This window comes from Hemicordylus capensis, chromosome 4 (assembly GCF_027244095.1).
Source record: "Hemicordylus capensis ecotype Gifberg chromosome 4, rHemCap1.1.pri, whole genome shotgun sequence".
In the NCBI taxonomy this organism is placed as follows: domain Eukaryota; kingdom Metazoa; phylum Chordata; class Lepidosauria; order Squamata; family Cordylidae; genus Hemicordylus; species Hemicordylus capensis.
The window spans coordinates 23,359,479-23,380,252 of record NC_069660.1 but is presented as its reverse complement, the minus strand read 5'-3'; the positions used below and the strand labels follow the sequence as shown (position 1 = coordinate 23,380,252).

The following is a 20,774-nucleotide window of genomic DNA, read 5'->3' as shown; positions in this document are numbered from 1 at the left end:
TTCCTGAGGCTAACCTTTGCAAGGAACGTTTGATGGTGGAGAAAGGAAGTTGTCCTTCACAGAAGTTTGGCATTACCTAGCTTCTGAAGGACCCCAGGATTTCCCAGAACAGAGTCTAAAAACCATCACTTCACTGTCCAACATTAAAATATGAAGCACAATTGAATAGGGTGGTAGGTAGGTGGCATGGGAGCCAGCTTGCTACGCCCAGGTGTTCAAAGTCCCACAACTTCTACAGAACACAATATCCCAGAGTTCACTTATCAGATAGTAGGGCAGTTCACATGACTGTAAACTGGAAGGAGATGATAGGATGATTTTCCCCACTCTCTCATTCAGAAACTGGGGGTGGGATTTTGGTAGGGCACACTTGTTCTATCCTGTTCAGGCTTGACAGATGATTGTCCCCCACTAGGGGTATGTGAGCCGGTTCAAGTCAAACCAGGTTCCATGTCAAACTGCCTGGTTTGACTGGTTTGGGGTTGAACTGGAATGGCCACTTAGAAATAAGGCTGTTTGTCCAAGTTTGAACACAACTGAACGTGGTTCAATTCAAACAGGTCTGAACCAGTTTGATGGTCCGGTGGCCATTTAGAGTTTCTTTAGAGTGTGTGGCGGCGATTTCAGAGCTGGTAGTGGCCATTTTAGGTCTGTTTTGACATTATTTTTTTAAAATGTTTGATTGGTTGTCCTGGCACTGGCTTCTGATTGGCTAGCAATGTCCTTTCCTTCAGTTAGTTTAAAAGTAAGGTGCGCCGTCAAGTCGATTTTGACTTCTGGTGCCCACAGAGCCCTGTGGTTTTCTTTGGTAGAATACAGGAGAGGTTTACCATTGCCTCCTCTGACACAGTGTGAGATGATGCCTTTCAGCATCTTCATATATCCCTTCTGCCCAATATATTACCAGCAGGGATTTAAACCAGCAACCTTCTGCTTGTTAGTCAAGCATTTCCCTGCTGTGCCACTTAAATCAGAGTGTTGTCGGGGCAACTCAGCCTTCATTGGCTAGGGAGGGAAGGATGAGAGGGAGAAAAAAGGAGGAGGATTCAAATGTATTTAAGGACAGTCCCTGGCCTGTCTAAAGCACTCTGCTTCTCTGAGTGGAGATCAGGAGACCTGACCTGACCGGAGTCTGCTCTGCTGTGAGACTGCTGCTTCTGCTGCCACCTGTGAGGAACTGCTCTGCTTTATTGGACTGCTGCTGTTTCCTGGCTGCCTGCTTTTATTTTTCAAGAATAGGAGAGGAGTGCTGCTGTGCCTGCTCCTGCTGCTGCCTGCCCAGTCAGCCAGGCTCTTTGCCCAGCCAGGCCCTGCTGCTGCAGTTCCCCTACCGGCCCCCCCGGCCCCTCCGGGGGCCCCGCCCCCACCCCTCTAAACTGCACTGGGCCTGAGACAGAGATCTGTCTTTTTTCTCTGTCTCCTTTTTTCTTTTTCTTTTTTGGCCTTTTGGCTTATTTTCATTCGGTGCAGCACTCAGTGGATTTCACTGGGTGCTGCGTTTTATTTTGTTTGTTTGGGTGGGTGGGTGGCCCTGCTTGTCCCCATCTGCCCTCCCCCACTGGCTGTGAGTGTGTGCTGGGCCTTCAGCCCCTCACCTGGACACTGGATAAAGACACCAACAGAAAACATCTGACACAGTAAGTGGATTGTTTTAACCCCTTGTGCCCTGCTAGATTTGTGCTAGATTTGTGTAGAGCTCGGACCAGAGTCACGGGCAGAGGGAGGGGTGTCATGGCTGGTCAGGGTGGGGGTCAGGGTGAGGCAGGCGGGATGGGCAGCCACCCACTCCCCAGGTTTTTTTTTAGCTCTAGTGAAGTGGTGGCAGGCAGGCTCTCTTATCTGGAAGAGCCTGGCCAGGCACTTCAGCTGCCACCTGGGGTGGGGGAGTGCTCCCTTGCCAGGGAAGCTGTTCCCATGGAGGAAGAGGAGTTGATGGCTGCTAGCCCAGCTACATGACCCCTCTCTCATCCTCCTCCCCACTGATCCTTCCTACCCCTCAGTGAGACCCCTGCCCAGGGGTACAGTCAAGGGGGGTGGGGGGTGGGACAGCAACCCGGTACTTCTCCCACTGATGGGACACTGCTGGGTTGCACCCCCGCACCACAGCCCCTGCACCTCCCCCTGCTCTAATTTGTGGTCATGGCCAGCAGCTTCCCCCTCTGTTGCTGCTGCCGCCGTCCGGCACAGGGCACCTCGCCTGGTACCTGGCCCCACCCCCAGGGCTCAGATGGCCTCCATGCATTTGTGAACTCCACACATGTGCAGAGGCCATCTGAACACAGGGACAGGGCAGACAGGGCCAGGTGAGGTTACCCGCGCTGGCCAGTGGCAGCAGCAATAGCGGGGGAAGCTGGCCGGAAATTAATGTGAGATGCCCTGTGCTGGGTGGCAGCAACAGTGGTACAGTAGGGAAGCTGGCCATATTAAGAAGCACACTGTAGCTTGTGCTTGCATGGAGAACTCTTCTCCTTTCCTCCTTCTGCCCTTCTCCATTATCCTCATGTGCTCCTCACCTACCAGGCGACGTGAAGAGTGCAGCGGAGGGTGCCAGATTCAACATTCTCCTTGCCACCGACTCCTACAGGTTTGGTGGGGGCGAAGAAAAGGGGAGGCAGGCAGGAAAAAGGTGAGTTCTTTGAGAGTGTCATAGGCATGTAGATACAGGTGATCCAGTTGACATAGTATTATTTCTTGTTTACACAGTCAGACAGGTGTTATTGACTGGTTTGTTTTATCCAGACATCGAGTCCTTCCCAAGGACCTGGGATGCCAGAATTTTATTGTTAATGTTGTTGTTGCTGTTATAGATATTGTCGCAGAATATAGGCTGTTCCCAGTAAAGCTGCTTTTTGCAATTGGCTGATGGTGACTTCTGTGGCCCCTATGGTGTTGAGGTGCTCTCCAAGGTTTTGGAACTGCACCCAGGGCACCAATTACCACTGGGATTATTTTGGTCTTTTTCTGCCACAGCCTTTCAATTTCAATTTGTAGATCTTTGTATTTGGTTATTATTTATTTATTTACACAGTCAGACAGGTGTTATTGACTGGTTAGTTTTATCCAGACATCGAGTCCTTCCCAAGGACCTGGGATGGCTGAATTTTATTGTCAATGTTGTTGTTGCTGTTGTTATAGATATCGTCGCAGAATATAGGCTGTTCCCAGTAAAGCTGCTTTTTGTAATTGGCTGATGGTGATTTCTGTGGCCCCTATGGTGTTGAGGTGCTCTTCAAGGTCTTTTGGAACTGCACCCAGGGCGCCAATTACCACTGGGATTATTTGGGTCTTTTTCTGCCACAGCCTTTCCATTTCAATTTGTAGATCTTTGTATTTGGTGATTTTTTCTATTTCTTTTTCTTCTATTCTGCTATCCCCTGGTATTGCTTTGTCAATTATTTTGACTTGTTTTTCTTTCTTCTCGAATACAGTTATATCTGGTGTGTTGTGTGGCAGATGTTTGTCTGTTTGTAGTTGGAAGTCCCATAATATTTTTACATTTTCATTTTCTTCAACTTTTTCAATTTTATGGTCCCACCAATTCTTGGCTACAGGTAGCTTGTATTTTTTGCAGATGTTCCAGTGTATCATCCCTGCTACCTTGTCATGCCTTTGTTTGTAGCTAGTCTGTGCAATCTTTTTACAACAGCTGATTAGGTGGTCCACTGTTTCATCTGCTTCTTTACAAAGGTGGCACTTGCTGTTTGTGGTGGATTTTTCTACTTTTGCTCTTATTGCATTTGTTCTTAGTGCCTGTTCTTGTGCAGCCAGTATTAAACCCTCTGTTTCTTTCTTCAAGTTGCCATTCTTAAGCCATTGCCAGGTCTTGGTGATGTCTGATTTTCCACTTATATTGTGCAAATATTGACTATGCAGGGGCTTATTTTTCCATTTTTCTGCTCGGTTCTTGACTTGTTCTTTCTTATAGGCCTGCTTTCTTTCATTGGTGTTGAATAGTTTCTCGTTCTTGACCATTTTAAGGGCATCTTCTTCACTGTCCCTTATAGGCCTCTTTTCTCCTCCTCTACTGTTTGATGGACTTGCAGCATTCCTCTTCCACCTGAGCTGCGAGGGAGGTATAGCCTATCGACATCACTGTGGGGGTGCAGAGCATGATTGATGGTCATGATTTTCCTGGTCTTACGATCTAGCGTCTCTAGCTCTTCCTGGGTCCAGTCTATTATTCCTGCAGTGTATCTGATAACAGGTATAGCCCAGGTGTTTATGGCCTGTATGGTGTTCCCGCCATTGAGTTTGGACTTGAGGATTTTTCTAACTCTCCTGATGTATTCACTTCCAATTTTTCTTTTAACTTCAGTGTGTGTGATGTTATCAGCCTGGAGAATGCCCAAGTATTTGTAAGATTCTTTCTCTTCCAGGTTCTTGATCTTGCTTCCATTGGGTAGTTCTGTTCCTTCTGTTTTTCTTATTTTTCCTCTTTTCATTATTAATGCAGCACACTTGTCTAGTCCAAACTCCATTGCTATATCGCTACTGAATATACGGACAGTGTTTAGCAGTGATTCGATTTCTGACTGGGACTTTCCATACAACTTCAGATCGTCCATGTACAGCAGATGGTTGATTTGACTTGATGTTTTAGATGTTTGGTATCTGAGGCCTGTTTTGTTTAGTATTCGTGGAAGTGGGGTCATGGCGATTACAAACAGAGGAGACAGTGAGTCCCCTTGGAAAATGCCTCTTCTAATGCTAACCTGTCCAAGTGTCTTGCCATTGATTGTTAACTGTGTACTCCACATGCTCATTGCTTTTTTTTAATAAATATCTGAATATTTTTGCTGACACCAGTTGTTTCTAAACATTTTAGTATCCATGTGTGAGGCAATGAATCGAAGGCTTTCTTGTAGTCAATCCATGCAACACTTATATTGGTTTTTCTTCTCTTGCAATTTTCAAAAATTGTTTTGTCAATCAGCATCTGGTCTTTTGTGCCTCTGGTGTTCAGGCAATTTCCTTTCTGTTCAACTGGAAGCTACTTTGTTAGTTAATAAGTGTTGCATCACTTCATCTGCTATTATTCCAGTTAATAATTTGAACATGTTTGGCAGGCAGGTTATTTTTATTTATTTATTTATTTATTTATTTATTTATTTATTTATTTATTTATTTCAATTTCTATACTGCCCTTCCCAAAATGGCTCAGGGCACTTTACACATAGAAATAATAAATAAATAAGTTGGATCCCTGTCCTCAAAGGACTCACAATCTAAAAAGAAACACAAGATAGACACCAGCAACAGTCACTGGAGGTACAGTGCTGGGGGTGGATAGGGCCAGTTACTCTCCCCCTGCTAAATAAAGACAATCACGACGTTAAAAGGTGCCTCTTTGCCAAGTTAGCAGGGGTTAACTTGGCAAAGAAGACTTGGACTTCCAAAAAGCTTCCAGAAAGTTCTCCACTAAAGGCTCTCACCAACTCTCTTGCCTCACCAACCTTTTGGACTTCTTTGAGAGTGTCAACAAGTATGTGGATAAAGGTGATCCAGTTGACATAGTCTACCTGGACTTCCAAGAAGCTTTTGACAAAGTTCCTCATCAAAGACTCCTGAGGAAACTTAGCTGTCATGGGATAAAGGGACAAGTACATGTGTGGATTGCTAACTGGTTGAAAGACAGGAAACAGAGGGTAGGTATAAATGGAGAGTTTTCACAATGGAGGGAAATAAGAAGTGCGGTCTCTCAGGGATCTGTACTCGGACCGGTGCTTTTTAATTTATTCATAAATTATCTAGAAGCAGGGGTAAGCAGCGATGTGGCCAAATTTGCAGATGATACCAAACTCTTCCGGGTAGTGAAATCCAAAACGGATTGTGAGCAGCTCCAAAAGGATCTCTCCAAACTGGGGGAGTGGGCAACAAAATGGCAAATGCGGTTCAATGTTAGCAAGTGTAAAGTGATGCACACTGGGACGAAAAACCCCAACTTCAAGTATATGCTGATGGGATCTGAGCTGTTGGTGACAGACCAGGAGAGGGATCTTGGGGTTGTGGTGGACAGCTCGTTGAAAGTGTCGATTCAATGTGCGGCAGCTGTGAAAAAGGCAAATTCCATGCTAGGGATCATTAGGAAGGGGATTGAAAATAAAATGGCTAACATTATAATGCCCTTATACAAAACTATGGTGCGACCACACTTGGAGTACTGCGTACAATTCTGGTCACCACATCTTAAAAAGGACATTGTTGAACTGGAGAAGGTACAGAAGAAGGCAACCAAGATGATCAGGGGCCTAGAGCACCTTTCTTATGAGGCAAGACTGCAACACCTGGGGCTTTTTAGTTTAGAAAAAAGACGACTGCGGGGAGACATGATAGAGGTCTATAAAATCATGCATGGTGTGGAGAAAATGGAGTGAGAGAGATTCTTTTCCCTCTCACACAATACTAGAACCAGGTGTCACTCCATGAAATTGATTGCCAGGAGGTCTAGGACCAAAAAATGGAAGTACTTTTTCATACAACGCGTGATCCACTTGTGGAACTCTCTGCCACAGGATGTAGTGACGGCCAACAACCTGGATGGCTTTAAGAGGGGTTTGGATGACTTCATGGAGGAGAGGTCTATCAATGGCTACTAGTCAGAGGGCTGTGGGCCACCTCCAGCCTCAAGGGCAGGGTGCCTCTGAGTACCAGTTGCAGGGGAGTAATGGCAGGAGAGAGGGCACGCCTTCAACTCCTGCCTGTGGCTTCCGGCGGCATCTGGTGGGCCACTGTGCGAAACAGGATGCTGGACTAGATGGGCCTTGAGCCTGATCCAGCAGGGCTGTTCTTATGTTCCTATGTTCTTATGTTCTCTTGAGTAAATTTAGCAGTCATGGAGTAAGGGGACTGGTTCATGTGTGGATCGGTAACTGGTTGAAGGACAGGAAACAGAGAGTAGGAATAAATGAACAATTTTCACGATGGAGATAGGTAAGAAATGGGGTCCCCCAGGGGTCAGTACTGGGACCAATGATCTTTAACTTGTTCATAAATGATCTAGCAGTTGGAGTGAACAGCGAAGTGGCCAAATTTGCAAATGACAGTAAACTATTCAGGGTAGTGAAATCCACAACAGATTGTGAGGAGCTCCAAGTGGATCTCTCCAAACAGGGAGTGGGCAACAAAATGGCAAATGTGATTCAGTGTAAGCAAGTGTAAAGTGATGCACATTGGGGCAAAAAACCTAACTTCACATATACACTGATGGGATCTGAGCTGTCGATGACTGGCCAGGAGAGAGATCTTGGGTTTGTGGTGAAAGTGAAACCCCAAGATCACTCTCTTGAGATATCAATGCTCATTGAAAATGTTGGTTCTGTGTGCAGCAACTGTGAAAAAGGCTAATTCCATGCTAGGAATCATTAGGAAAGGGATTGAAAATAAAAATGCTAATATTATAATGCCCTTCTACAAATCTATGGTGTGGTCACATCTGGAGTACTGCATACAGCTTTGGTCACCGTTATCTTAAGAAGGATGTTGTAGAATTGGAAAAGGTGCAGAAGAAGACAACCAAAATGATCAGGGGCCTGGGACATCTTCCTTATGAGGCTAGGCTACAGCATCTGGGGCTTTTTACCTTGGAGAAGAGGTGAGGTGACTAAGCGGAGACAGGATTGAAGTGTATAGAATTATGCATGGAGTGGAGAGGGTAGACAGAGAGAAATTTTTTTCCCTCTCTCACAACACTAGGACCAGGGGTCACCCCATGAAACTGAAGGGTGGGAAATTTAGGACCGACAAGAGGAAATACTTTTTCACACAGCACATAATTAATCTATGGAATGCTTTGCCATGGGATGTGGTGATGGCCACCAGCTGGGATGGCTTTAAAAGGGGTTTAATGACTGACTCCCCCAGCCGCTCACCCACCCGGGCTTCCTTCAGTTGTATTCATCCTCCAAAATTGATGTGAGTGTTAAGACCTGGAGCTACCAGAACAGCATATCTTTCTTTAGTACCATTAAATAACTTGCATCATCCACAGTTTATAAAACCTTTAAAAAAATAATTTAGGATGATGTTCTATTGTGGCACATAGGGTTTATATATATATAAATTTTACGTGTGTGTGTGTATATATATAACTGTGCTTTTTGTTACCGCTATTCAGCGTCATTTAAGATTTCTTTACTTCATGAGCTGAGCTTCAGTGGGGGGGGGCGGGGATTTTAAAATCTTGTCTCTGGGCCCACTCCAACCTTGCTACGCCCCTGGCAGGGGAGCAACAGCCGGGGAGAGGGAGTATGCACATACCTCTTGCCTGTGGAATCTAGTGGGCCATGGTGTGAAACAGGACGCTGGACAAGATGGGCCTTGTGCCTGATCCAGCAGTGCTGTTCTTTTGTTCTTATGTAATCTTTGAGGGGGGGGGGGCGATAATCTTTCCTGGGTTTTGCAATGTTAGTGCATGATGTGTGTAGATTCTTGGTTTTTGGCTTTCTGCCATAGGGAATAATGTGGATTCAAATCAGCCTATTATTCCCTGTGGACAGTGCCCTGGGACTCTGAAGCAGGTTGGGTGGCAGGGACCCATGTGTACTGCCTACCACCCAACCCGCAAAGCAATCAGGCAAACATGTGGTTTTTTAAAGAATTTGTTTGTAGTGTGTATTCTTGGTTTGTACTGACTTCATAGGGACTCTTCAGTATAAACTGAGAATCCACACTACAGAAAAATTAATTAAAAATCACCTGTTTGTCCAATTGGTTTGTGAATTGGATGGTAGTTGGTTCCCATGGGGTCCTACCACCAAACCTGCTTCAGTCCCTGCATCCCAACCCTAGGCCCTACCCACAGGGAATTATGGGCTGGTTCGAATCCCCATTATTCCCTATGGCAGAACCTTTTAGAACTGGTTCGAGCTTGAACTGGACAAGGGGTTGGTTTGACCTAAATAGTACTCAAACCAAGAGACCCAGTTTTAGTCCAGTTTGAATTTGAACTGAACCACAAAATCTGGTGTTGTGCACACCCCTACCTCCAACTTTGTTTTTATCTAACACACAATTGCAAAATGGGAGCATGCTCAGCTCCCGAAACTGGGGAGGACTTGTCTCCTAGTGAACTGCCCTAGTATTTCGCAACGTGTATCACCAAGGGAAGAAACACATCTTGTTTGAGAATCAAAGCAGTATATGCCACCAGTGTTAGGATTCTTTATTGTAATCCCACCCCTTGCTGCCTTGGAGAAGCCCCCCAGAGAGGGGAAGCCCCCCAGAGAGTACTACATTAAGTTAATTTTTTTTAATGACTTGTAAGCCAAACTGAACCTCAGGGCAGGGTTCGATAGGAGGCAAACCGATCTGGTTCAGTCCTGGTCCGGTCCGATTCAGATTCGAAGCAGGCCAGCCAGTTTTGTGCACACCCCTACTAAAAAGGCCTGGGAACAACAGCCGCTGCTTCTCCACTCTGCAGTGGTGGGGAAGGAGATGTTTTGCCAGGAAGAAGCAGTGTGTGGCATGGGTTTATAACATTTTCTCTTCCTAGGGTTGCCAACTAGGGACTTTTATAGTGGACATGTGTCAATTTGGGGGACCAAATGCCTTTTTTTCCCCATTAGGAGGAATAGAGGACCATAAAACCATTTTTCCTCATGTGTTATGGTATCCAAAGTTCTAGGGAGTAGCTGGGACATTTTGTTCACATGGAACACTCTGCTCTCATGAACAGCTTCTCTTACTCTGGCCACCTTCAGACGTAATGTGAAACTGCAGGTCCAATGGACCCATGGCTCCACACACACAGCCCACAATCCCATCTGCTTTTAGATTTGCAGAAGAGTTGCCTCTCTGCAGTCGGCGAGACTTTGCTGGTTCAAAGACCAGCAGTTTGGTTCAAATTAGAGCCAATCTGCCAAAACCAGTTCCATGCACACCCCTACAAACCTTCCTGCTTAGCAAGTCATCCGCCTTAAAAAAACATGATATGTAAACATCTGCAACATCATGTTCATATGTCAAATGAAATGGGTTCATTCAGCATAATGAAAGGAATATAAATAGGTTTGGTACAACTTGTTACAAAATGTTCTTTGTGACTGTAGATGAAGAGCCTTGGCAGCTCAGCTGCATTGCTGAACTCATCAATGTTCATTCAGTCCCTTACAATAACTGTATATCATTGGCCTTGTGTAGGTATTTCCCCTTTTCTTCTTCTTCTTTTCTTTTTTTACTATTAAAATTGTCTCTGCTTGCTTCAGTTGCAAACTGCCTTCAACTTCTTTAGATCCCAATTCTAAAGCTCTCTCAGAGCAAGTATGTTGATTCCAAGCTGCCATATTTGCTGCTAGTGGTGGGTGAACCCTCCCCTTTCTTGTCTTGAATTGCCTTGAATACAATCCGACCAGGGGCATAACTATAATAGGGCAAAGGGAGACAATTGTCTGGGGGCCCACTGCCTTGCCCCCCCCAGAGGCAAGTCACATGACTGACTCGCCCAGCCACGCACCCGCCTAGGCTTCCTTCAGTTGTATTCATCCTCCGAAATTGATGTGAGTGTTAAGACCCGGAGCTACCAGAACAGCATGTCTTTCTCTAGTACTATTAATTAAATGACTTGCATCGTCCACAATTTACAAAACCTTTTTAAAAATAATTTAGGATGATGTTCTATTGTGGCACATAGGTTATATGCACATAGGTTATATATATATAAATTTTACTATGCTTTGTTACCACTATTCAGCCTCATTTAAGATTTCTTTACTTCATGAGCTGAGCTTCGGGGGGGGTGATTTAAAATCTTGTCTCTGGGCCCACTCCAACCTTGTTGCACCCCTGAATCTGATTTCTTCTCCCCATTGCCAACCTGGAAAGAAATTGCATAATTTTCTGAACCAATTCAAAGTATGGAAAATGCCAATCCTCTCAATCTCAAAATACCTTTCCTGTCTCCAGCCCCCAGAATCCACACTTTCACTTCCCTTTTCTTACAGGGAAGGGAGAGTGTATGAAATTTTGGAGAATTCCACTTCCAATTGCCATTAAAAATGAACCAAAATTTGTCCTGATGTCTGAACCAACCCGTCATGGTTTATGTTAACCAAGTTGATTGAAAAAACCAATATCGGAAGCCTACTTCAGACTTTGGATCCAGATTTCAGTTTATCTCAAAGAAGTTGGTTAGAATGGGACAGATTGGTCAGTTCAGATGTCATGATCACTGTTGATTTATTTCTAACCACAATTGGATGAGGAATTATTCTGAGGCTCTCACAGGCAAAGGAGAAAGTGTGTGTGTTCCCAAGATTTGGGGACCTCGCATGGAAATGAGATTTAACCATGAACTCATAAGAACAGCCTTGATGGATCAAATCTATCTTATCCAGCACCCTTTTTCAAACAGTGGCCCACCAGATGCCTTGGAGAGCCATACAACCAGGAAATGAAGGCATACTCTCTCTTCTGCCACTGCAACTAGTATTTGGATGCATCCTGCCTCTGAACATAGAGGTCACCTATAGCCATTAGGACTAATAGCCACTGATAGACTTGTTCTCCATGTGTTTGTCTAAGCCTCGCTTAAACTCATCCAAACTGGTGGCCATCCCATGGCAGGGTTAGACTAACCATGACATCCCATGGCAGAGAATTTCACAGATTAATTATGTGCTATATAATGTACTGTTTCATAATGTGCTAGATGGGGGTCACACTTCCCCAGAAGGAACAGTATGGGGTTGCAGTCTGGGGGTGCTTCTGGATCCAAGCCTTTCCCTGGGATTCCAGGTTGAGGCAGTGGCCAGAAGTACCTTCTATCAGCTTCAGCTGATATGCCTGCTGCATCTGTTTCTTGAGTTAAATGACTTCAGAACTGTGGTAAATATACTGGTAACCTCCAGATTTGACTACTGCAATGTGCTCTATGTGGCTGCCTTTAAATGTAGTCCAGAAACTGCAGTTGGTTCAGAATGCAGTGGCCAGGTTGGTCATCTCAGAGAGACCATATTACTCCTATACTAAAAGAACTACACTGTCTAGGGATATGCAAAACGTTTCAGGTACAGAACTATCTGTACCCAAATCAGGCTGTTTTGGGCAATTTGTGCACAAAACAAATCGCCCGATTGCAAGTGCTGAAAGATTTGTGCACAAAACAAATCACCCAAATTTCAGATCCGAAAGTTTTGTTGTTTCGGACCTCCATTTTGTGGTGATCTCCATGTAGTCTACATTTTGTGTTTGACATGTATTTGAATTTCCCGCCCTTCCAAGCTTCAGATCAGTGAACGAAAACATGGGCTGATCTGCTGACAATGGTCTCCTTGTTTCTGGTTGGCTCTTTTGGCTCTTGCCACTCCTGACTGACCCCACATTGGCCAGGGGAAGGGTCGAAGAAGGGGCAAGGGTTGGGGGGAGTTCCAGGAGAGATTTTCAATCAGATTTAAAGTGGCAGCAGCCACCATTCTGCCTTTCTGCCTCATGGGAGAAGAGAGAGAGAGAGAGAGAGAGAGAGAGAGAGAGAGAGAGAGAGAGAGAGAGAGAGAGAGATATCTAGCTTTGCTTTGCTTTGCCTTGCCATACCATTGCCTATTGCCTTGCCAGCTTGAGCCCAGCCTGCCTTGCCATCCAGCCTACCTGCCCCTGCTGGCTACTGCATGCATGTCAGCCTGGGAATGGATTATCTGCTGCATTGCTTTTTTGTTCCTGAGAAGAATTCTTTGTTTCACCCCCTTGAGAGAATCACTGCCTGCCTGTGCCTGCTCTGTGTCTGTGCCAGCCACCAGCTCCTGTGGCCACTGGCCACCTGGCATGCCACTCCCTTTCCCCCCAGATTTTCCAGGGCTTTGCCCCCCCCTCCACCCTCCCCAATCTGAAGACTGAAGAAGGAGAAGAAGTCAAGAAGAAGAAAGAGTAGACTCAGAGACCAGACCACAGAAGTGGACAACTGGACACAATGTGAGTGAAGCCTTAGAGTGAGTGAGTGCCCATTTTAACACACACACACACATACACACACCCCTCTGGAATTGTGTATTATTGGGGGGGTTTCCTGTTTGGAGGAAAGTTTTTGGTTGCAATTGAATTTAAAAAGTTGTGTGCTATTTAGAAGAAGTTTAAACAGGGGTTCTGTGTGTGTGGGATCCCTGTTATCTAGTATTAGTAGGTGGTTAGAAGGGTAGCGTAGCCTCGTGGTTTTAAAAAACAATTCTGTCTTTTTCCCCATTCCAAATATTTGGGAGGGGGGCATTTTTAAAAAACAAAAGCCTGTCCTCCAGCCCTCTGTGCCCATAACATATCAGTATTAATATTCTCTGCCCAGCAGCCTACAGGATCTGAGTGGACAGGAAGGAAGGCACAGACTCTAGCCTCCTCCCTGCGCCCATTTACCCACCCACCCACCCACCCACTGCAGCATTCTGAGGCCATGGCAGAAATTAACCCTAAACTCATTAACCCTTTCGCAGAGCACACACGCATAGGTATACTATGCTTTCCCCCTACATAATCTCAAGTCTAGCAGTATATATATTATGTAGTTCAAATGCCTTGGATGGTTTCTTCTTGTGCCTGTATTTTGGGGACCTCATGGATGGGCACAGGAGTGTGTGTGTGTGTGTGTGTGTATTTCTTTGCAATGACGATTGGGTCATATTGTGACTTCTAGCATCATCATAATTTTTATTCAAACTAGATTGCTTGCATCTACAATAGGTTGTGCTGGTGCCACAGGCTCCGATCTGTTGCAGAAATGTCAAAAAATGCGCCAAAAAATTGTGTGCCTTTGTTGTCATCATCACTCTTTTACTTGTGTAGGTGGGATGGGGGACCAAACCTCACTGTTCCACTGGCAGAATGTTGTTTTGCACCCTTCCTTACTTAACCCACTTTTATGGCCAGGTGCCACAAATGTAGCTGTGTGTGTTGCTTGTGGATGAAAAATACTTGGGGTGGGGAGGGCAGGGCACATTTGATGCTGTTGTTGGCCCAAGCCTGCTGCCTTAGACGGCTGCATCTTTGATATCACACTTGCTTGCTTGCTTGCTGCTGGCTGCTGCTGTTACCCTGCATTGGGAGGGGGCATGTGGGGCAGTACATTTCATTGTTGTTGTTTCACACTGTTGTGTGTAGATCAATTGCATTTCTGGGGGGGGGCATGGTGGGACACAGTGGATGTGGTGTGTGTGTGTGACACAGTGGATGTGCATGACCTTTGGAAACCTTGTTCTTTGCCAAGCTCCTCTGTTGTTGATGATGTGTGCTGCATCCAACCTATGGGACAATGGGGACAGACAGTGCCCATTTCTACCCGTGGGTGCCTCCTAGGAGTGCCCCAATGGGTTGGGTGGTAGTGATCAGGCAAAGGGTTGATTTTTTAAGAATTTCTTGTTTGTGTGTCTTTGGGGCAGATTTGGGGCAGAAAGGGGGCGTTGGGGGCAGATAGTGGGTTCGGTGGTAGTGCCCCAATGGGTGCCTGCTACTATCCAGATTTCAAAGGAACTGGGCAAAGGGGTGGCTTTTAAAGAATTTGTGAAGTTTGAGCGTCTTTAAGCTTTTTCCCCATAGGGAATAATGGGGATTTCAGCAGCCCCCCCCCCATTCCACTTGAGGAGGACCGGGATGGCCTAGAGCGAGTGTTGGTGTAGTGCACATAGGGTGCCAACCACCCCCATACCCACAAGCCCATGGGGCACTGGGTTTTGTTGTTTCTGAGGTATTCTGAGTGTAGTAAATGAGAGTGGATTCATTGTTTGTAATAGAAAATGAATCCACTCTCATTTGCTACCAGAGAATCTACACTAACAATGTAGGGTGGCATCAGCACCACTCTGGTGCCACCTCCCCTGGGAGTTCTAACTAAGGCAGCTGAAACCCCCATTATTCTGCACTAGCAGAGGAATGATTCCTTCATGGTCGTGGTCTCCTCACATTATCCTGGGGGTGAATGAAGGAGTGATTCTGCCATGTCTCCTACATTGCTGAAGTGAAGTAACAACCCAGGTTTCTTGATGGCTTTTTAATTGTTGGAAGGACAACTGCCCACTGAGAAAAAGCAGTCAAATGCACACATTCTGAAGAAGAGTAAGATAAGTAAGCCTGATCTTACAAGATAAGCAAGATATGGCAAAATAAGTAAGCCTTAAAAAAAACAAAAACCACCAGGCTGTCTGCAGTATCCCAGTACACAAAACATTCAAAAGAAAACATGAATTGATTGCCTGGTGGTGGTGGTCGTCGTTTTTAATATTTTAAGCACGTATGTGTGCCCTTGCTAGGGGAAAAATTCAACCAGTAGGAGTTGGTTGCCTACACATGACACGAGACAAAGATGTGGACTGTTGATGTTGACATGAAACTGTGCTCCTGTCGTGTCTGAGGTGAGGAGTGAGATATAGCTTTGTCTGCTAAATCCCTGCTACTGAACCCTGTGGGAGTCTGCGTATTAATGTGTTACGGATTGTGGGCTTCTTCTGTTATAAGTCCTGGAATGTTATTAGTCAAGAACACAAAGGACTTTGATGAGACTCATACTGTCTTGGGTAGCAACCCAATCTGAAACCTAGTTGAAGCCACAAAAGAATACATCAACTTGAGCCAGTTTAGTCCAGCTAAAGTTGGTACGATTAAAATGCATATAATTCCATATGCTTGTCTTGAAAAGGAGTTGCTGTGAAGAGCAAGCCAAATCAACATCTTTTCAGCAATAATTTGATGAAATGAGGCAGAGAAAGGTGTGGTCCGGTTGACAGTGCATGAATTACCATCGTATAAGCAAAATGGTGTGTTGATATTCATCTCACTCATTTTGAATATTATTCTCGTTTGGATTCTGCATGCATGTCAGTGCTTATTTAAATGAATGTTACATTTTGTACACTCTGAAACGCACCCCTAGTCATAACCTGGAATGAGCTCATTTGGGGCACTTAAGTGCTGCTTCTTCATTAGCATGCAGCTGCGAATCCACTTGCTTTTATGCTGCTCCCTGTTCCTAGAACTGCCTCCTCGCTTCTTGCCACAAGCAATCTTCCTCTTGTCATGTTTTAACACTGCAAAGATAACAAGCAAAGGCAAATGTGTTGTATGGACGTGAATTAATGAATGTGAGTTAATTGTGCAGTATGCCCTTAGGGTCCATCCCAAGTCATTTATTTATTTATTTATTTATTTACCATATTCCTGTACCGCCTGATATAGACATCTGTAGGCGATGTACAAGGTTACAACATAGCAAATGTAAAACATTATAAAGCAGTTAAAATTCACAAAACAAGTTAAAAACAGGTAAAAAGAACCATCTCAAAAGATAAAGACATACTAGCTTTTTAAAAAAAATTCAGTTAAAAGCTTGAGAAAACAGGTACGTCTTGAGGTTCTTCCTTTTAAAAAAAAAAAACCCAAACCTGACCTCTTTGTCTCTTTCCTTGGACTGGAACATGGCTGCACAACTTCAACCCTCCAGCTGTTATTGGACCACAATTTCCATCAATACCAGCCACAATGGCCAATCAGTGCCTGTTTTCTGTGCACTGAGTGTAGCTACAGCAGCAGGGATGCACAGTCATGGCCCACCAGCTGTTTTTGGACTACAGCTCCCATCATCCTCAGCTTCAGTGGCCAATAGTGACGGGAAATGGGAGTTGTAGTCCAACATCTGCAGGAGGGCCAAAGTTGTGCAGCCCTGAGCTACAGCCTACTTCCACACCTGGCAGTCCACAACACAGCACTCTCCTTCAGCCCTTTCTCCCAGAAGCAGATGCCTCTGCCAACCTATCCAGACTTGTCCAAGGCGAGGGTGTCTCTAGCTTTTGTGGGGCCTCGGCAGTAATTGTTTGCAGGAGCCCCTATGATGACTCAAAATTGTTCCTGCTCAGCCAGAGTGTCACTGTTGCTGTGCTATAGTGTGCAGGGCTCCATAGGAATAGGCACCACAGGAGGACAGTTTCATGTCAACATCAATGCCCCACATTTTTGTCTCTTGACATCTGTAGGCAACTAATTCCTACTGGCTGAATTTTTAAATATCTCCATAAGAATAGGGCTCTGGGTGACATCCCCCTAGCCCCTCCCTTCAGACAGCCCTGGCCAAGGCTTCCCCTTTCTGCACATTATCCTATTCCAGAGGACGGGCAGGGTGGTCAAGCTCCCCCTCATAAAAATAGCTGTGCCCCCCAACTCTCCCCCATCCAATTTCTGATTCAGAAATGTGTAGGACACAGCTTGCAAACCCAGAAATGCACTTTGCCCCTTCTGTGCCCCTCTCATATGTTTTTTTTCTGATGCCCACACTGGTTGCTTCACATCCACCTACTTCTTTTCCAAACCTTGCCTAAAAAATTCAACATTAATCAACTGCTTCCCATCAACTCCTTTCAAAGAAAAAAGAACATTCAGAAAGGGAGTGAGCAGAAAGTGAACTTACCTACAAAACCCTCTCTAGCAGAGGTTTTAAGCCAAACAAAATGCCAATGAAACATGGAGCATAAAAAGAACATTTTGTGAAAATTTGATTGGCACAGAGACCATCAGACTTACTTAATGAGATTGCCTCCTCTTTTCCCTCCTTGTGATCCATCACTGGCTGCTACTGTAATTGCCTTCCTCAGACTATAGTAATCCTATGCAAATAGCACCTATTTGAAATATAGCCTAGAAATACTTATTGTTGCTGGCAGAATGATCTCAGCAACCTTTTTATCCTCTTCTTCTTCCATCAGCATCTCCTTGATTTTAGTACTAGCTATCAAATGAATAGCATGCATTCAAATAAAGAGGACTGTTGAAGATAGCCATTAACGGTTGTCGGGACATCACCAAAAGAATATATTGGTTCATCTTTGTGCACAAAGTCTATATCATGGGTAGCACTGAAGTCTCGGAACTCACCATTACCATCAATATATATAATTCTCTAAGGTGTGCCCATGGCTAATCCCATGTGTGGCAGCTCTCACGAGAGTTCGCGAGCAGAAGCACCATGGTGATTGGGCAGTGGGGATTCCATATGCAGATAGGGAGAAGGAACCTGTGATGGTTAAGGACAGTTGGAATGCAACTGTTACTGGTCAGAAGAGATGTTCTTGATTGTAGCGGAGAGGGATAGATAGATAGATAGATAGATAGATAGATAGATAGATAGATAGATAGATAGATAGATAGATAGAGTGGGCAGGGGTCTGCGAAGAGAGGGGTCCTGAGGGAGGAAAGAGCCCCTTCAGGAGAAGGAGGTTGCCATGGTGTGAATTAGATGAGGAAACAAGATGAACAAGATCTGTTAACTCAGGAAGGGATGGAGGGAAAGAGAGAAAGAAAGAGAAAAGAAGGGAGGGGAAGAAAGACAGAGGGGAAGAGTGAGTGGAGGAGAGAGAAAGAGAGAGAGAAAAAGAGAGGGGAAGAGAGAAAGAAGGAAGGGCGAGGGACGGGCCCAGGCCTGTCAGTGGCCTGAGGGGAACGAGTGGCCATGGCAGCACCTATTGGCAGCAAGGAAGGGCCCAGTCAACCACTGCTGCTGTTTTGGGTTACCGAGGCGATTGGTGGAGGCAGGCAGGCAAGGGACAGGCCCTCCTGTCAGTGGCCTGAGGGGAACAAGCGGCCATGGCAGCGTCGGCAGTGAGGAAGAGCCTGGTCAACTGCTGCTGCTGCTCCTGTAGGAAGGAGCAGGAGCGGAGCTTGGGTGAGGAGGTCTCTGGGGATAAAGGGCTGCAGCTTGGCCAATAGGCACCAGCTAAGCTGCAGCCGTGACCAGGAGGGATGTGGAGAATGAAGTAAAGGGATAGAGGAGTGACCAGGAGGGGTGAGGGGGATGGAAGCAACCTGAGGGAGGAGAAGGAGCAGGCGTGCAGCTCAGGTGAGGGTAGAGAGACCTCTGAGGTGAGGGGGGGCTGTGGCAAAGGGTGAGGGGAGCAATCAAGTACTAACTCGCAGATGCTCTGAGCGGGTTAAGCTAATATATTCTATTTTTTTAATTTAATAAAAACTTTATAAGAACAAAATTTACAGTGCAGAACATAATTGATCCAAACACAAACAGCAAAGCATCATACCGCGAATTCCGATTCATCAATCCAGCCACACTCTAATGATGTCTGAGGTAAGAAAACAACCATAATGCACACGTGGGCGGAGGTGAAATTTTTTTTTTAGAGCTCGTCTGCCACTCACCCAGCAGCGGGCTTTTATAGGTAATAGAAAGGGGGCACTCTCCCCTCCTTGCCCCCCCCCTGCAGCCAGATGCTGCCACTGAGCCCCAGATCACCACCCTCAGTGGTGATCTTTAGTGGATAAAAAGGGGAACTTTCCCCTTGCCCGGGTTACCCTCCCTCCCTGCAGCAACTACTGCCACCACTGTGACTATTTTAAAAATTAAAGTCAATGGAAGGGCACTTTCCTCTCACCCCCTGCTACCGCTGTCCCCAGACACAGAGAGGCGTGGCAAAATTTGAGGAACTTCTCCTCAAATTTTGCTGCCATAGGCAGATGCCTCCTCTGCCTCTCCATTAATCTGCACCTGGCCCCTTCTGCAGAGTAGTCTTGTGGGGTTAACAGGACTTTGTAGATTTGTGGCTTGTTTGCTTAGCCATTCAGATAAAGCTGAAGATTCTGGAATCCTCCCAGTAGTCATCTGTAGCTCAAGGTCATTCTGCCCAGGAGCTGCATTACTTCTAATTAGTGTTCAGCAGACCTTCACTTCTTTATAAACAGCAATTGGTGATATTTTAAATGACAGAAATATAAATATTTTCATTTTCAATAAGATTGAAGGGATCAGAGCTTGGCCAAAAGTTAGTAGGAGATGCATTCCCAGGAATGTATTTGGGAGTCTCTCCCAATTCAACAGGTCTATGGATGACTGTTCCAATCTTAAAAGCTGACCCAGTGAGTGCATAATCACTTTCCTTGAACCCCATCATCCCCTGCTAATCTCCGAGAAAGCAATTTGCAATGTGATACAATTTCTCGGGAGGAATTGCTTAGTCAGTGCTCCATTCTCTTTGGCTCTAGGAGGCATTAACTCCTGTGCTCTTGGGGCTACTGGCTCTGTTCCAAGGGGCTCTATTGGTTTTCTGTGTTCCACAACTCTGTCATTAATTTCACTTTTAGCCAGAGCAACCCCTATTTGTTTCTGTATTAATGCGTCAAACACTGGGGCTATTCTTACGATCACAAAAATCGGGCTAGGAAAATCCTAGTCCGATTTCTGTGATCGTTAGAACCTCCGGGCTCGCAGCCGAGTCCGGTGGTTCCGGAGCGGCTAACCCGCTCCTGTAGCCCACCTCTTAGCCTGAGTTTGCGGAGCAAGCACTCCGCAAACCCAGGCTAACTGCTTGCGAGTAGCCGCGCCACGGCTCCGCGCAGTGGCTACTCATGAGTAGACACCCGGCCGGGAGGCTTAAAAGCAGCCTCCCGGCTCGGGGGTCTCCCCAGTATGCCTCGCGCAGGGCATACTGGGGCTTCCAGGGGCCGCACAGCCACCGAGCTCCCCAGCCCCCGCCAGCTCCGTCTCGGAGCTGGCCATCGTGTGGGTGGCCGATCCGGCCGCCCAGGGCTCCCTGCCCGCTCACCAAATGAAACTGGGTCTCACGGATTGTGGGACCCGGCTCACTGTCTTGATGTGGTCCAGTTTGTTTGAAACACTTACTGAGGCTATTCCCACGATCACTGGAAAGCAGGTTAATGGAGCTTAGCCCACTTTAGAGGGATCGTGGGAACCACTGGGCTCGCAGGCAAGCCTGGCTAGCCCACCTAATTCCCCCTCTCCTTAAATGAGGTTAATAGAGTGAGTGCTCCGTTAACCTCATTTGGTTGCTCGTGAGTCGCCTTTTTTGCTTATG

At 45.9% G+C, this 20,774-nt stretch overlaps 1 protein-coding gene and 1 long non-coding RNA gene across 3 annotated transcripts in view; one reads left to right on the top strand and one right to left on the bottom strand.

The window, feature by feature from the left end:
- The window catches only part of LOC128324941 (uncharacterized), a 223,484-nt gene that overhangs the window by 198,428 nt on the left and 4,282 nt on the right, over window positions 1–20,774 (bottom strand). For both annotated transcript variants that reach the window (XM_053250167.1, XM_053250166.1), the window contains exon 3: window positions 15,833–15,992. The gene's annotated coding sequence lies outside the window, so the exon portion shown is untranslated. The remainder of the gene's footprint in view (window positions 1–15,832; window positions 15,993–20,774) is intronic.
- Window positions 1,532–20,774, top strand: part of LOC128324949 (uncharacterized) — a 78,230-nt gene continuing 58,987 nt past the window's right edge. The window contains exon 1 of the long non-coding RNA XR_008307174.1: window positions 1,532–1,637. This is a non-coding gene — a long non-coding RNA (uncharacterized LOC128324949). The remainder of the gene's footprint in view (window positions 1,638–20,774) is intronic.